Below are 19,687 nucleotides of genomic sequence, written 5' to 3' on the forward strand. Positions count from 1 at the left end.
AATAGGATATAAGAAGAAGATAATTGCATGAAGCCCAACAAAGAAAAAAAACCATGAAAAGAGTTGAGTAGAGAAATAACAATAAAACCAATGAAGAAACCCAAAGGAGAGGCCGTCCCATCAAGAACAAAGGACCCCAACAACACCCTAGAAAAGGGAAACAAAGCCCTGAAGCCCCTAAAATGGGATCTCGAACAACAACAGGTATCCTTCAACAAAAGATTTTCCAAATCCAAAGTGGCCAAACAAACCTTAAAAAAAAACAACAACATCTAGATCTCAGAAAACCCACAAAAACCAAAATGGAGTAGCAACAAATACTGCTACCAAAACCCATAGCCACAACACCCCTAACATCCAAAAAATACACCATCCTCCTCTAAAGAAACCTCAGAAATAGACAAAACACGACCTCCTTGAGCACCCAAAAGATATGCATCATCTACCTTGAAACCATAAAGAACCACCACAAAAAAATAAACATGAGGTACAACAGAGGCAATAGGAAAGGCAGAAGCCAAGAGAGCCTTTGAAGATAACAAAGAAACACCACCCTAGGTCGACCCCTTCATAGCCAAACCAAGAATCAAAGAAGCCAAATCCACCCAGATGAAAAGAGAGAAGCCCATAAAAACCAAAATCGAACAATCGACCTCTCTCTGCATCACCATCTACCTAATCATGATCTACCTCTGAATTTACTATGTTCACTACCTCTACAATAGCTATGCCTCAAAAAATCCTACAACTCTTTTCCCTCTCACTACTCTTTATCCTGCCTTTCTTTGGGGTACTAGCTATTAGTGAAAGTATACAATAGAAGCATTTAGATATTAGTGCTATTAAGAAATGTAAGCAACATATATCGAAGTTCTAAGCTCCAAGTACCTTTTGAGCTTTATATGTAACGCCGCCAAAATACCCTAGAGAAATACACCTAATCTAACTACAAATACAGATTAAAAAAATTTAAAGCTCATCTACTAAACAACACATACATCTATAACATCCATCTAATGTATATCAAATACATCATCAACTAAATGCATCATTACAAATTACATCTTTTTCTAATTACAACAAAGCATAGAACATCATAACACAACTATGCAAGCGGAATAACACATCATAACATTCTTTCCCCTATGGTATCTCAACGTCACTACTTTTAAGCGTGACATCCAATAAACTAAGTTCATTTTAGAGAACTAATTCAAATATTCCAAATCCCCATCATCACACATCCATTCTATTCATTATGAATCAAAACGTATATCCCTTCATAAGATAGTACTAGATCATAATCTAAGATTCATAATACCTAACAATAGGATTACTAACATATGTAAGTACATGAAGAATAACATCAATGCTTAACTATTCTAGGTGCATGATGTCACCGAAGATACCTATATCATTTCCATCTAATCCATACATAATAGCATCTCTTAACACATACCATATGAAATGTCAACAACACACTATTACAATTTCCATTCTACTTCAATCTCTAAGATCATTTATGACACTAACAATGCTTCTCATTCATAATCTTACAAGAATAATCTAACTTGTAATGAAACCACATATCCAACTCTATAAGTGAAACTAGATCATTTCTTAAAGGTACATATCATCACATCAAGATTACTAACCACATGCTCATACACAAACCATAAAAGCAAGTAATAACCCTTCTTAACACAAAAATAATCTAACTCAAACCCATTCTTAATGAACACTTCCACAGTATAGATCACATGGCATAACATTATCTTAATACATTCCAAGGTCATAATCTTTCAACATCATATTACAAAATATTACGAATCACAAGAGAACATATTTTGTATCCACATTTAACAAATCATCATGATAAAATGTTAACTCTAATGGATAGAAATCAACTCCATAACTCAAACACATAATAGAGAATCATTGAATCCATAGAAATCTAGAACTACTCATTCATTTACATATCCTAAGAGAAAATGACACTAAGGATTAACATCCTTCAAATAAAGGCATACATGATCATTATTATATTCACTACCATCGACAAGATATACACAATCATTGCAATCATTTAAATCCTGCTAGCTGGAAATTACATTCATCATGAATATCCATTTACAATAATATTATCTTATATATCTCATTTCAATATGATTTTTGAAAATTAGGGTTTTAACAAGAACCTAGATTAATTTTGTAAATTTTATTTGCAAACTGAACAAGACAATGAGGAAATTGAATTTGACAATCAAAACAATTTTTAGATCTAAGACAAGCAATTTTTACAAATCATAAGTTCAAATCTAAATTTAAAAACTAGGGTTTTTAATGATTTAACCACTAAGTTTGCAGAAAGCTGAAACATGTAAATAAAAAATATGCAATTTTGTTCAAAGTAAAGCATGCAAGATGTCGGGTTGACCAAAATATAATGGTAGGAAAATGATGAGTGATGGATCAAGAGGAAAACAACCCTTTCCCTCAAAGAGAGATGAGAGTTTCACTTATTGATTATCCTTCAAGAACTTTTCACCATTACATTAGGAAGATAAGGGATGAGATAATTCACTAGATTCAATCTCCACACAAAGATGATAGATTAAATCCTAAATGAATTGAGAATGTTAGGATGATCCCCTCTTCCTTTGTTTGAAATGGAAGGGAATTGATTAAATTATGTAGTTCAAAAGTGACAAAGAATCGATTATAACTTTAAATAAAAATATGGGATGAAGCTGTGCACCTAGATTTGGTAGTAAAATATTGAGATGAAGTCCCCCTACAAATTTGACGGAAAGTTGTCTGGACCGTGGCGAGAATGTACATAGTCCTCCAAAAAATTTGTGAAATGAAAAGGGTTTTTCCACCTCTGCAAGTGAAGCCTAAATCCGAAAGTATAGTTGTGCACCTGCAACCTACACACATAAAAGAGAGGGAAATGTGTTGGGATTGGGGGTTTGCCTTTAGGTCAAACCCTAGTTTTGGAATTAACCAAGTAATGAAAGAAAGTACTTGCAAGTAGATGTAAAAGAAAGACTAAATTGTAAATCACCTCAAGGGAGGTTGTAGTAGCAATGTTGATAGAAATGCTTGTGTGAAATTGAATGTTGAAAGGGATCTCCTCTTCAATGGTTGAATCCTTGACTTGAATGCAACACCTAGCCTTGAAGGGAGACTTGAGAATGCTCAATGCTGGAAAAGAATGCTTGAATGCTTGGATGATTGATCTCTTATGCAACTCTAATCTCTCCAACTTTGACCTATCCAACTTATGAAAATTAGAGAGTTAATTCCCCCTTAAATACATGTTTGAAGGATTTAAATTTTGTCAAGGGCCGATATCGGGAGAATTTTCCCGCTCACTGCACAACCCACAATGCATGTTCTAGGAAGGTCCTGCCTGAAAATAGGACAGGGACAGGGGCACCACGCCCCTGTCCTACCCCTTTCTCTAGGGTAGAGTGCAGATAGAGTGATGTGGAGGCCAAGGAAGAAGCTATTTTCGCAAGCCGAGCACTCTCTAGTCTCCGATCAAGCTAGAGGATTCGAGTTCGCATGAATGAGGAACCTAATACAGTCATAAATTGTTAGGGTCACAATTTTACAACACTACAGTTAGCCCCCACTTTAGTGGGAGTATAAGCGTACGCCAATATTGTCAGTAAAGTACAAGGAAACAAGATTGAAATACTTTTACCACGTCAAGGAGGCAAGATGTGCCAAGCCCCCATTGGACTTAGGATCTTACAACTTTGATTGACAAAGTCAAAGGGAAGATCAAGAAGGGGAGAACCATGACTTTAGGTAGAAAATTTCCCTTCACTATGAGTCATGAAAGAAAGGATACAAAAGATTACAATGCAAAACAAAGTTCACTAAGTAATTCTAAGTATCACAAGAAGGAAAATATGAGTAGAGTGTATGCCCCCATGTTAAAGAGATCACACACAGCTTATCGAGAGCGATGGCTTTAAGGTAGGATACAACCAAGAGAGAGAGAGTAGAGGGAGAACGTTATCCCAAGGATTTAATCCCCAATCGAGGTATAAACCTGAAGATAATGAACTCAAAACATGAGGTAATGTCACTTTCCTCGGGGTCAGTATGCTATATGATAACTCATGTATATCATGTATGTATATGCATATAATAATCTTCATTCCCCAAAGAAGGACACTAACTTAGAAGAAAGGGAACAGAGGATGTCTTTTGAATCAACATGAAAGAGACAAAGAAATGATCTCAATGCTTTGCATCATCCCCAAGTACACATTAAGGGAACAATGGAAGAACAAGGATACACATAGAAGAATGGTCACAAAAAGAGAAAGAAGAGAGAGAGAGAGAGAGAGAGAGAGAGAGAGAGAGATGTTGAATTTTGAAGGTATTTCTGATTCTAGAGGGATCAAAAATCAATAAAATTAGCCAATCTTCTAAATTTAGGCTATTAAATATAGTCATAATAGTCTCCCAAAATTTTGGGAAAAACGTCAAGGACCGTGGCAAGAACACACATGGTCCAACCAACTCTTTTTGAAATTTTTCAGGGATAGATATTATAATGATGTTAAAGCTATCCCCAAAAAATTGGCGAATTTTACGATCTCTAGATGGGCGAAATGAAGGCACAAATGTGAAAATAGGACCCTATTAGGGTTTTGATTTTAAAAAGAAGAATTGAATTGTAATTTTGAAAAGGGTCAAACCTAATGGATAGGGACACCTTGAAAAATGTTTATAAAATGTAACTGAAATTGATTTGAAATTCACACAAAATCCAATTAATTTTAAAAATTAGGGTTTGATGACCTCACCACTTAATTTTGAAATTTGAATTGTAGGATTGAAGACAAATCTGAAAATTAAATTGAAATCCAATTTTTGCATGTGTTCAATATCGTTTTTGAAAATTAGGGTTTTAACAAGTAACCTCTTAGTTTTGTAAATTTTAATTGCAAATTGAACTAGACAATGAGGAAATTGAATTTGACAATCAAAATAATTTTTAGATCTAAGATAACCACAAGCAATTTTTACAAATCACAAGTTCAATTTTAAATTTAAAAACTATGGTTTTTAATGATTTAACCACTAAGTTTTCAGAAAGTTGAAACTTGTAAATGAAAAATATGCAATTTTGTTCAATGGAAAGCATGCAAGATGTCGGGTTCACCAAAATGTAATGGTAGGAAAATAATGAGTGATGGATCAAGAGGAAAACAACCCTTTCCCTCAAAGAGAGATGAGAGTTTCACTTATTGATTATCCTTCAAGCACTTTTCACCATTACTTTAGGAAGATAAGGGATGAGATAATTCATTAGATTCAATCTCCACATAAATAAGATAGAGTAAATTCTAAATGAATTTAGAATGTTAGGATGATCCCCTCTTCCTTTGTTTGAAATGGAAAGGAATTGATTAAATTATGTAGTGCAAAAGTGACAAAGAATCAATTATAACTTGAGATCAGAATATGGGATGAAGTTGTACACCTGGATTTGGCAGTAAAATATTGAGACAAAGTTGCCCTGCAAATTTGATGAAAAGTTGTTTGGACCATGGCGGGAATATACACAGTCCTCCAAAAAATCTATGAAATGAAAAGGGTTTTTCTACCTTTGCAAATGAAGCTCGAATCTGAAAGTACAGCTACACACCTACAACCTACACACAGAAAAGAGGGGGAAATTTATTGGGATTGGAGGTTTGCCTTTAGGTCAATCCCCAGTTTTGGAATTAACCAAGTAATGAAAGAAAGTACTTGCAAGTAGATGTAAATGAAAGACTGAATTCTAAATCACTTCATGGGAGGTTGTAGTAGCAATTTTGATAGAAATGCTTGTGTGGAATTGAATGTTGAAAGGGATGTCCTCTTCAATGGTTGAATCCTTGACTTGAATACAACACCTAGCCTTGAAGGGATATTTGAGAATGCTCAATGCTGGAAAAGAATCCTTGAATGCTTGATCACTTATGCAACTTGAATCTGTCCAACTTCAACCTCTCCAACTTATGCAAATGAGAGAGCGAATGCCCTCTTAAATACATGTTTGAAGGATTTGAATTTTGTCATGGGATGATATCAAGAGAATTTTATCGCTCACTGCACAACCCACAATGCATTCTCTAGGAAGGTCCTTCCCCAAAATAGGGTAGGGACAGGGGCGCCATGCCCCTATCCTAGGAAGACAAGGGTGCCACACCCCTCTCCAAGGGGGGACAGGGGTACCATTCCCCTATCCTACACCTTTCATCGGGGTAGAGTGCGGATAGAGTGATGCAAAGGCCAAGGAAGAAGTTGTTTTCGCAAGCCAAGCACTCTTCAGTCTCCGATCAGGCTAGAGGATTCGAGTTCACATGCATGAGGACCTTAATGCATTTGTAAATTTCTAGGGTCCCAATTTTAGGACACTACACATGTATCAACTGATCTATTGATAGTGGAGGAACAAATGTATACTTACCTTGTAATTCACCAGACTCAAGGTCTTTGTCAAGTTGACTTCTGACCTGTCTATCTCTTCTAGATTTTTTGGTAGGAGCATGATCAAATTTTGTCTTCTTGCTTTGTTGGGCTCCACTGGATTGTGGCTTCCTCACCACTCTAACAAAATCACCTTTCTTCTTCACCTTTCCTACTTCCTCCTTAGACTTGGATTCTACAGCCACTAGAGATACTGCAAAATAGGTCCTTTTGGGCTTCTCATTTTGCTTCAACACACCTTTCCTGGATGGGCTAGGTTTTGCAGATTGTGCCACCAGAATAGGAGTAGGCTTAGTTTCTTTTAGTTTTACCTTGGACAGAACTGTATCAACCTTGGGCTTCTTGGTTTCCCCTTTGGCCTCCTTTTATGCATGACTTTCCATTTCTTTCTTCACCTCCTCCCAAGTGAAACCCATCTGAACTTCCACCTCCTCATCCATCTTTGTAACTTTCCTTTTTCTGGTAGGTGCAGTGAATCAATTGTGCAGTTCAAGGTCCTTCTCCTTGAATGATTTGAATCTCCCTTCCTTGGGATCCATCGATTGACTCAAAAGATGTTGGGCATATGCCTCAAGTGTGATAGAGTCAACTTCATACGCTATGGGCATGATCCACACTATTCTAGGTTCCACAACTTCCATTAGACACTGATCCTTGTCAACAATGAAGCATATGGTTTGTTCATATTTTTCAACAATATCTTTAGGGGTCCTTTTCCTTCTTTTCATTGCTTCTTGGAAGGATTTGAAATATTCCCGGAGAGAAGATATTCTCATTATTGCATCTCCAAGTCCCCATAATCCTTCTTTGATCTGCATGGCCACCGGTCTGTTAGAGGCCCATTGGACCTTTCCTTTCACACTGAGTATCTCATTCAAGAAGTATAAAGCCAAGAAAATAGGAAGTGTCCCATATTTAAATGTGTGCTTTTTATCCTACTTGATCTTCTTCAAATTGCTCAATAATTCATTCAGGAGGGTTGTGCGCAAATCATACCTTTTGTCTTCCTTCACCCTCTGATATGCAGAGTAAATAGAAGCATCAGAGCTAGAGTTATACTTGATTGACTAGTAAACCTTGTAATCGACTACCATTGATGCAAATTTTACATCATTCTCTATAATGTCTTTTATGATCATTGATCTGCTTTCAAATTTTGATCCAGCGGTGGCTATCACCATGTCATTTGATACTTTATTCAAGCTGGGCGCATCACCGATTTCAGCTAGCCCTATCACGGCTCGGATTGCCTATTTGGTGATCTTGTGTGGCCTATCAAACCATATGAACTCATCATGAGCATGAATAAGACTATTCTTGATCGACTTTGCTTCTTCAAACAACAAAAAGTGAACAAAGTGCGAGAAACCCTTGTCCTGAAGTACCTTGTATTCGGGTTTGAGATTTACCAAACTATCAGCCAAATGCTTGTTGTAAAGATCCAACATGTCTGCATTTCTAAGTTCCTTGAGATCATAGTGGATATAAGCCCTGATATCTTCATTATGAAGAACGTCGTAGGGTACCGATGAAAATGCACCTTCCAAATCATCCTCAGTCGACTTGAAAGGATGTTTCTTGAAAATAGGTCGGGCCCTATCCTTATTCTCAACCACCAATGGGGTAGCCACACCAAAAGTTGAAGCCATTTCAAATTCTAGGGTTTGTGAAATTAGAAATCCTGAACAAATAAATACCTTGCTTTGCAATCGGGCGCTAAAATTTTCTTTGGAGTCATTGAGATCGTTGTAGAAATAGCCAAATTGCTTTGTGCTCTTCTCTGCTCTATTTTATTGATTGCATTGTGACAAATTGAAACTTTGAAATGCATATTTATCCTTTGAAAACATAATTTTCCACTATAATAAAAGAAACAATCGGTTATCATGATTTTCATAGAATCGCATACCGGAGCATCAAATCTTCTTAGAAACTTTCAGATAACATCTGCACATCTGGTTTAATTGTTTTGCAACCTACCAGAATCTATTGCAGACCACCAAAGTGGGGTTCTTAGAATCTGCATGAAAGCTCCTCCTAAGGCATAAAGCCCTAGTTTCCAAATGAAGATCATGCATCGGATTCGAGTGCAGACCCATTTTCTACTTTAGATTCATTTTTTCTAACCCACATCTTCTCTTGCTTCTCCTTGATTTCTTCTACTTTTTCTTTTCCCTTCTTATTTGATTTTTTCTTGTCTACCGAAGCATTGTTCTTGCTTCTATAGTACTTTGCAATATGAATGGTTTTGTTGTATGTACGACAAACAACATTATTCTACATAGGTCTGAAGTTCATCTAATTTGGTCTTGTCTTGCATTGATTAGAGACATGTCCAAACATCCCACATGCATAGCATCTCTTGTTTTGGAAATTATTCATTACTTCTTTACACATTTTTGACTTGTGTCTAAAATTATTGCATATGAAACACTGACCGATAAAGGTAGGAACATTATTCATGTTGTTCATTCCATTATTCATCCTTCTTCTACATTGATTCACCATATGACTAAACTTATTGCAAGTAAAGCATCTACCATTGAATTTTTGACCATTAGGTTGTCTTATCAAAAGATTCTTTCTCTTCTTTTGATTAGGTTTTGCATTGCCTTGTCCAGATCTAGAGGATTCACCTTTCTCAAATCCTAGACCTCGCATGTCCTTTCCATGCCTCTAACTCTTTAGCATCTCATCAAGCCTTGATGAGATATCTTTAAATTTGTCTTTGTATCCATTAGCAATATAAATTTCATCCCTTAAGGTAGCAATCTGTCTTTCAAGTTCTTGACCATTATTTCTTGACTGTGTCAACTCCACCTTCAACTCATTCTCATAAGTAATCTTGAAGCATTCATCAACTCTTTCCTTCAATGATTGTGTCATATTATCTTCATTTCTCTTCTGGTTCTCAATCTCCTTAGTCGACCTCATCACAATGGATTGCATCTCATTTTTCAAAGCAACATTCTCTCTTTCAAGCTTGCTAACTTCATCAGCTTTATCCTAGTATTCCATTATCTGATCTTCTTTCTCCTTCAACTTGTCCATCAATTACTTCCTCATCTCTCTCGAGATGTTTGCTTGATCCTTCAATTCATTAATGAAATCATTATTAGCATTCAGGTTCTTCTTCAAGGTACAAAAATCATTTCTAGTTGCATCAAGATCCTCAAGTGCCGCACTGAGTTATCTTTGAAAACTAGAATCCATTGAATCAATTTCTTGGACCTTCCTCAAGTGGTCAAGCTTCCTCAAAGGAAGTAGGCTCTTAAACCAATTGTTGGAATCAGGGATCAATGAGAGGGGGGGGGGGTGAATTAGTGATCTACCAGTATATAAATTTTTTAACTTAACTTTAAACCACCGGAAAGCAATACTTGAAACTAAAATGCAGAAACATAAAATAAACAACCACGAGACCATAACACCGAATTTTTACGTGGAAAGCCAAATGGGAAAAACCATAGTGGGATTTGAACCCACAATATTATTCCACTATGGCTAGTAGAAAAATAATATTACAATATGGGAATGCATAGGCATTCAGGTACACTACCTAGAGCTCACTGCTTAATTACAATAACCCGAAAGGCTACAACCCTTAGGGAAGTCTCACTGACTTACAATATAATTATAGCAATGAATTAAAATGTATGAACTCTGAAATAACATCTACAATGCTTGGATGAGTTCCGGTTAAGTGCTAAATATATAGATTGGAGCACCTTCTCTAGTCTACTCTATTCAGCCCTGTTCTTTGTCTCAGTCAGCTACCGGATCAAGAATGCACATGTGAAGAAGCACCAAAATGGATTCTCAATCACATCTCGCTCACATACATTCACACCATCTACCAAAAAAATTACCTACATCAAACTTATATACCAACAACCACAAGATAGATCATTTAACATGTCGGCTTGACCAGATCCAAAATATAAGTGCATATCACCAAAACAATAACAAAATGATGTGTCTATGTCGTCCCAATAATCCCAAACATGCTTCAATGCACTGCAATCACCGAAAAGCTTCTGGACCCAAAAATGCTTTGTTCTTATTGAAATACTGGTTAATAATCTATCGATTAACACCCGCTTTCGGATAAGGAGAATTACAACTGTCAAATCGGATCTCTATGAAGAGTTACCATCAATGACAATCCTAAACCAATAATCATCCACAGAAAACCATCAGAGATTACTAGATGAGTGTCAATTGCCAACAGGATATACAGACCTAAAATGGATGGAAGGGACAAAGGGGAGGGCATATATTTGGACTTAGATTTAGCAAGGATACCAGTGCCTTGAGAGTCAGTTATGTAACCAAGGTCATGATAATCAATATTTTCTTTGATACAAAAGGATTCTAATGTATCTCATTCATGGAGGTCTAATTGTTTGCCTTGATAAATCTTTTGACTAATGGGATACTTGTTTCTTTGGAAAAAATTCAAGTCAATATTGAGGTGGATATGATATGGAAGAAATGGTAGGATCACGAAGTAAATTGGACCCAATGGAAGTAGAGGAACCCATTTGACATGGAAGAGGTTCATGAACAACTTGTACAATAGCATTGGGATTGTTCACCTTCTTTAATGGCTCAATAACTAAGTCCTTAAAGCTATAACTGAGAGATTACACATCTATACTAAGTAGCTATCAAAATCATTATGAAGGTTCATTTAACTTATCAACCCAGGGATGTGAACTTGAAATGGGTTAGCACTGTATGTGCACTAAGACTCTGTTATGGCCATTATAACTTAACTAAAGAACAATGTTGAAATTTGAAATATTATAAATAACTAATGAAAGAAACTAAACTTAGATTAACAACTAATCTGAACATGCAAATCTTAAATTCACACAAACCACATGAATGAAATTCCAAACAAATAGATATAAAACTACTCTGCTCGCTTTGGCTACAGGAACACACATAACAGAGTTTAGTGGCTGTAGGCACAGTCATCTACTGGAACAATGCTAACTATTGAATGAAGAATAACTACTAAGCTAACTGAACAAAGTTCTCACCAAGTGGGCCCCCTTGAGTGAAACTTCCCAAATTAACACAAGTGTTGGAAAATCAGAATATCACTTTATTCATCAAAATAGAACTACACAAGATATAACAACATGCTCTTAAACTGTATTCCAAAACTGAAAGTAAACTTACAACATAAGAATATTCAACCTCCACAAGAGATCATCTAAATCGTTATTTATAGAAGAAAAAATACCAACAAATCCTAACTAACTGGACGACCATCTCCACAACATAAGGAGGGTGCCATTTATTGAAAGCATGAAAAGAGGAAAGGAAAGTTCATGCATGCGCTTAGATAAGTCACATAGGAATTCCTCAATAGAGATATAATGCAACGCCCCTAAATAGACTCAACTTTTGTACATGATTAGTTAAAAGGTAGTTGTGGCATTAAATAAAAAAAGCTCATCTACATTGGTTTCTCCTTGACTTCTTCAACAACTGACCAACTGGTAAGAGTCATGCTCCTTGTTGCAAGCTTCATTATAACACCACATTCTTAGTACAAACCTGTGAAACATGTTAGCACATACAAAACAACCACATTTCCCAAATCATCTTGAAACAAAATTCATTTCAACACATGCACATTTAACAGATAATTGCATAACATATGCATTAGTATCAAAAATTGTTTCAAGGTTAAACTTAAGCCCAAAAGGTAATAGTTTTTAAGGAAATAGTATAGCGAACAATGACATCACAATATCCAAGTCTTAAGTATTATCATTAAAAACATAATAAACCCTTAAAAAAAAGACTATAAACTTGTCTCATTAGGGATCATGAGGAGAACTAGGAGGATTGATGGGATCTTCAGGTGGTATACGAGGAATGATATGTTCATATTTTGCATATGTATGGGGGATTTGGGAAAGGATACAATGTTTTTGCATTAGGAGGATAGACTTTGTATCAAACTCTCTGTAATGGGAGCATATGGTGGCATTGGGCCTTTCATTTATAAAGCATGGAAGGAACTTGCATCATGAATTAGATTAGCTGGGAAACCTATTGTGGATAGCCCTTGGTAGATTGCATCATTGGATGTATCATTTGATGGAGATGGTGTAGATTGCTCTTGTGAAATGTTAGGGGATGAGGAAATCATGAGAGATATTGAGGCTACTTGAGGAGAAATTTCTTGATGAAAGGTGGTGTTAGACACAATGCACCACTGAGAGGGGAAGGGGGTGAATTAGTGGTTCTCAAAACTTTTCCATTTAGCTATTCTTTGTGAGCATATCGGTTTATGGATCAAACACAATGGAAACTTACTTGTTAGTGAGGAGACTAACTCAAATACACACACACACAAGGGAACATCACATAACACCAAGATGTATGAGGAAAACCCAAGATGGGAAAAACCTCGGTGAGCAATGTTGTGGGAGTCTACTGCTCCAATCTAGCCTCACAATGAAAACATTGTTACAAAGTTTAGGGCACCAACCCAAGGAGCACCAACCCCTACACCGAGCTAAAACTCAGTTCTCAAAATGTAAACATCAAATACACAAGTAGTTATCTTGTTACAAGTGAATCTTGCAGCCATTACATATATTTTTCTCTATCGGTGAGATATCCTCTCTGCTACACCAACTCAATCTTCTTGTTTCTCTTCACCTGTTGCTTCTCTATTGGATCTCCTCCATAAGCTCTCTGCTCTTCATCGATTCTACTCTTTGTCGGTTATCTGTTTACCTTCTCTGCAACCTCATTCTCTTTTACTTGACCGGTATGAACACTATTGGTTCTTCACTCCAATCGATTGAATGCTTCAACTAGGTTCTCCCTCTCTCTCACTCTTCAGAGATGCTCATTGAGCACTTGGCTGATATGCTCTCACTTACAGAATTCTTCTACTTTACAGTAGCACAATTATTCTTCTATACAGTAGCAACAAACAATATCTTTGGCTTTCATACTTATAGACTAGTTTTCCCACCAAAATCCTATTCAAAATATGGGTGGTTAGGGTTTCCTCACAATCCTCAAGGCTGATCAGATCCAATCAGATCTTGCTCGATTTGATCTTCCTAACATTCACTTGTACAAGTCCGCTATCAACGCGCTTTCCAGAACACACCTTCCATCTTTAGCAGCCTACAAACAATCTGACGGTATACATCTCGATCAATCACCATTAATGCCTCTATTGCTTCCTTCTTGAGCTCTTCTATCAACCTAATCTTCTTGCTTTGATTCAGGCACCAACAACTCCCTGATTCTTCTCCGATTGTTCATTCTTTCTGGATCCACACACTTCTGACCCGATCCATAAATCATGGGATCCACTGTCAATGCACACCAATCAAGTTACCTAACTCCACACGCCACTCCACCAACCTTTGAGAGCTTGCCACCTTGATCCCATGTGGCATCCATGTCGATCAACTGCCAGCTTGGAATTCCAAGTCGGTCCAAGTAGGATCACTAACCAATCACCATACCGGTTCCTTACTTCTACTAGTTTACAAACCCTTCATGTATCAACCATTCTACCGATTATCTTATCATCTTTGCCCTCATCTTGAACTGTCGATGGAATTCTCAAACCGGTCTCTACACAGGTAGATCCAAAGTATGCTCATTCCCATAACTGGGAAGTCTTCTGCATCTGCGCCTCGCTTATATAACCAGTGGAATTACATAGCAGTTACCACTCTTGATGACACCATGTCATCAACCTTCACAAGAATCCATCTTCAATCAGATCTTTTCACTTCAAACTACATCTTCTTGGTCTTGTCTTTCTTCCTAATCAAGCTTGTTCATTTCTCTACCGGTTTGTCAAGGTGAAAAACACTTCACACTTCTCTCTCCAAACTATAGGGCACTCAATGCATAATAGGAGATAAGCTCCACTTACTTGGTGGAGTAACACCATCTACTTTCTTCCATATGCTCATGTGACTTCGTTGTTTATAAAACATCTCTTCAAACAGGCACACGTGATCTGTAGTGGGCACATTCATTGTCAGTGATTGCTTCTCATGATGACTACATCTTAATCTAGTGGGAGTCATGTTGTTCTACAAGCTCACAGCATACTGGTTCATTCTTCTCTTCTAGTGTTGATGTGATTCAGGTAACATGTTGCCTCTTCATCACAAACAACCACTCGAACACCTTTCTATCTCATCACACAAGTTAGGTACTAACTTGTTGCACTGTTGACTCCTAAGTTCTTCCTTACCATTACCAATGTTCTACAACACAAGGTGATATGTAAGATATCTCAACTTGTACATCTTCATAGTAGTGTTGAACATACATTTGTACTACCGGTGGTCATCCTATACTAGTTGATATCAATGACAATACAATGCCAACAATCTTCCCCTTTGGCATTGACGTCAACTCATGTAGTATCCGATATAAAATAGTAAATTTCTCCCCCTTTGACAACAATGCTAAAGAGAGTTGTGAGGATAATATTTCTCCTTGTATCTACTGAGCATAGACATAGATCTTTCTCCTCTTAATATCAGGTATATCTCCCTCTTTGAAGATTATGCACAACATTATCCCAAACAACAATACTTGAGATGGAAAACTCAGGTACCAAAAAATGCTTCACAACAAACACCGGCCTCTCTCCTTCTTTGAGCATCTACTTTATTTACTTCCATGTTCAGTCTATCTGATATCAATCTGAGGATATTTCCCTGAACTCCCTCTGAATAATAGATCTCTGGCCTTCATTTCTTATCTACCAGATCCTAAGTAGGTCACATTTTCAACTTGTTGACTCATAAGGATGCATGCACATAGGATCAGCTACTGGGCCACCATATGGCATTCAGGTCCTTTTCGATGACACCTGAGACATAGCCGCATCCATCCAAGATATTAGATGTTATGGGACTTTTTCTCGTGAAAGAATTTGTAATAAAGGAATAGATAAATTTCAAAGTAATTAAGAAACATTATTATAATGAAAGGGTGCGACTTTTGTAACCACCCTTGGGGTATTATTAAAAACCCGTAAATTAATAGAGAATGGGGGAGGAGGCACAGGAGAAGAATACAAAGAAGGATAAATTGAAAGGAGCACAAGAGAGGGGATAGTTAAGGTCTAGTGGTTGGGCATTGGGCATTGGAGAAGGGGCATATAGTGTGTGTCCAACTCGAGGTACAACATACACTTGGGAGTGTCTTGGCCAGGGCTATGTGTATTTCATGTTGTGAAGGCATGTGGGGTTCTGTGTAAGAACCGTGTTTATTTCATGTCGTGAAGGCATGTGGGGTTCTGTGTAAGAACCGTGTCCTCCTAGAGTGCTCCCTTGCCTAAAAACCCTATACCTATAAATAATCCTCTCTCTGTGTGCATGCAGGAAAGTAGCCTCTCCATGATTTAGAGATATGTATTTATCAATTTTGTTTATAGTCATTGCCCTAATGTTTCACTATTATTATTATTAATGTTTTACTATTTAAATTATTGATATAATTGATGTTTATAAAAGTTCCTTCTTGAATATATTTTTTTACATAAATATATTGTTATGTTTTTAATGTTTATTTAATATAATTTGTGAGTAATTTATCTATTATTACATTAAGTAAATTACCTTACTTTTAAAACTATTTACATTGGATGAAAAGGTGAATTACATTTGGTATCAGAGCTAAAGTGATCTTTAGAGGCAAACAATAGGATTTACATAAATGATAGGATTAATATATCTTTAAAATTTTACTTATAACCATATGATAACTTTTACCTTGAAAAGAAATCACTATTTAAATTTGCCAACTTTTACCTTGAAGAGAAATTACAATTTAAACTTGCCAAACTTTGTTAGCATGGTAAATTGATAAATTAAATATTTTCAATTAATATTTCAAAAAAAAAAAAGATTGAACAAAAAGAAACTTGAAGCAAAATAGTGAAACTAAATATTAAATCTACAACCCTATTGGTATGGTAAGTTGGATTGGTCGGAGTGATAAAATTTACTAGCATGTGAAACATTAGAAATTATAACATAGTAGTAATCTACCCTTTATAGTGACCTGGTTATTCTTTAATGAGACTTTTTTAACTACTACATAAACGTCCCTCAATAATTAATTTATTCGCCAACTTAAATATCTAAGATCTTGGTATATAGGAAGGAGCAATGAAGAAATATTATAAATCGGTAAGAATTATGAAATCCATCAATATTTTCTACTGTGTTAGTTTATTTTTCAAATGAATGTAGTGCAGTAAAAATACACATTTGAGCAAACTATGATCTACTCACCTCATAGAATATTTGATGTGTTGATTAGCAAATGAAATTCATTGGAGTCTTATGTGTAAAACTAAGACAAACACAAATGAGCAAAGTCTAGAACAAAATTCAAAATTGCAGCCAATATTTCATCTGAGAAATAGCTATTCAAACATTGGTACATTCCTTTCATCATGAGTCACAAACTCACCATTAACAAATTAATTTAAAATTTTGTAAAAATTAAGTTGCACATGTCCAAACCGCCTTGAAGCTAGAATAGAAGTTATTTATTTGATGGGGTGTTCACATGACAAAGATAATAGTATGATAGTTGTATGCAGAAATGGAGTTGATCATTGATGCAATTGGTGCTATGAGAAGGAAAAAAATAAAAAAAATCCTTTCTTTTTTTGTGCTTAGTCTAGTCTTGTTTGTGGCTTAATTGAACAATGCGGCTAGAAATTATTGAATTAATTGGCCAACAAAATAGATGTGTGCAGCCTGAACCATTCCTTAAATTTATTGAAGACATGTCCACATTATCATAGCAGATGAGAACTCTATATATTAGTATTTAGAATTAATAATTATTCTTCACTATGGTTTTGAATCTCTGCATACAAAGCTATGACATGTCAAGTGGAATGTAAACAAAGACAGGAAGTGAATTGATAAGGAATAAATGACCATGGAAGTGTCTCTTACCTCATTGAGTTTGTGCCTAAAGTGGGGTAGTATTTAAAATAATTAAAATAATAATAATAATAATAAATTTTTCAGGCACAAATTTACTTACATTAGTATTAATTTATCAAACTTTTAAGCAAACTAATCCAATGATTATAGACAATAGATAAGCATATAGAAATGTATAAGATGATGAAGGGTTTCATAATGCTATTATTGTTCAATGATGATACTATGATAGTGTGCAAATAGAATAGGGAACGGTCATAAGTACAATAACATAAGTGAAAAGGTTGACCTAACATAAGTGAAAAGGTTGATGTGGGATTTAATTTGAAATTTGAAATTTTTAAATTTTAAGTTCAAGTTTTCATGTAGAGGCAACTAGGTGTAATTCCACACATGCAAATCTTATCTAGGCTAGAAAATGGAAGATTTGAATCAATTTTTATGGATGAGTGATGATAGCTAAAAATAATAATAATAAATTATACAAGTTTGAAATTTTCACCTATATATATTTTTACTCCATATTGATGTATGTGTGTATTATTATGAATATATATAAATCCAACAATCAACATGGAAAACATTTAAGAATACAAAGATGAAAAACAAGTGGAGAACAAGTGTTTTACCCTTCTAAAATGAGTGTTTTGTTAGAAATTTGTAAAAGATAAAATAATGTTATAAAGAGAACATATTACACAATAACAAAATAACTATAACTTGCTTGGATAATACCCTTAATAAAATACAATTAAAATCAAGAAAGAGATTATGTCCAAGATAAATATGATAGGGATTTTCAACTATGTGAAAATATGGAAGGAGACTTTAAGGTTCTTACTATTCAAAATGGTTGATTAAACTCCGTTTAGTATGGAAGTATCTATGAAACTATCATGCCAACACATAACCCATTAATGGAACATTAGTGACATATATAAATCCCCCTTAATTGATTGTATATAAAGGGTGCATGAAGTTGTAGTAGTGGGTAATGTAAACATGGTAACATTTATGAAAGTATAAATCACTCGGCAAAGTAAATTGTCCTACCCAAATTGAAATTAGAAATTGTATCTTCTTAGTAGATGCTCCACATTTTGAAACCCCACCCCCCCTTTTTTTTTGCATAAGGTATATACATGAAGCTATAGGTTACATCATGGGCCCGTAACCCTTAGGTCCCAGGATCACTTTTCTCCTAAAATTAGTCAAATATTTTTCTATTAGAGTACATTGGTTAAAATGATATAATAGTTTACCAGATTTAGAATTAAAATATATATAAGCAAGGTCTTGGCTTATCTTCACAAGTTATAATCCATCTCAAGGTTAATAATATTTTGGTAGATAATAGTTATATACTCAAATTAAAAAAAATATTGTACTACATTTTGAAAGAAATGGGAAAAACAACAAATAAAGTGTGTATGGTCTCTTTGAATCATAAATCTTACTAAGGATATCCTTGTCAAGTGTCATCTCATCAAACATCCTTGGATTAAAACAAAGGAATGATTAAACCCAATATTATGTTTTAATAATTTAATATTTTTTAAAATATTTTTAAGATGCTTGGTAAGATTCCTATATTTTAATTTATTTTGTACTTTTTTATTGGACTTGATCAACCCAATAACTTTGTACATGTTTTTCGTTTGATATATGAAGGATATTCATGTAGGCTAGAATGCATGAATATTGTTATATTGTCTTGGAATGTATGTTGAGTCTATAGATTGTATTTTTATAAATTATGGGTGACCATATATATAAGACATGCATGGTAAGTGTTGTGTGCTCACAAAAGGAGTTACATGAATGAGTAAAATGATTAAACACATAAACTATAATAAGTTCTCCAAATGCATGATATTTAAAGATGGAACAAAAAGCATATTTAAAAGAAGCTTTGTGAATTAAAATATAAATAGAAAATTAATCAAGTATGCAAATATTCAATTAATAACTACATGTTTCTCTTTGAGTTGTGATGCAGATGCATCTCTTTCTATTGAGGACAATAGCTAAATTACAAGGGGAGAAATGTTATGGGACTTTTTCCCGTGAAAGAATTTGTAATAAAGGAATATATAAATTTCAAAGTAATTAAGAAACATTATTATAATGAAAGGGTGTGACTTTTGTAACCACCCTTGGGGTATTATTAAAAACCCGTAAATTAATAGAGAATGGGGGAG

The sequence above is a fragment of the Cryptomeria japonica genome, chromosome 5 (assembly GCF_030272615.1).
Source record: "Cryptomeria japonica chromosome 5, Sugi_1.0, whole genome shotgun sequence".
NCBI lineage: Eukaryota > Viridiplantae > Streptophyta > Pinopsida > Cupressales > Cupressaceae > Cryptomeria > Cryptomeria japonica.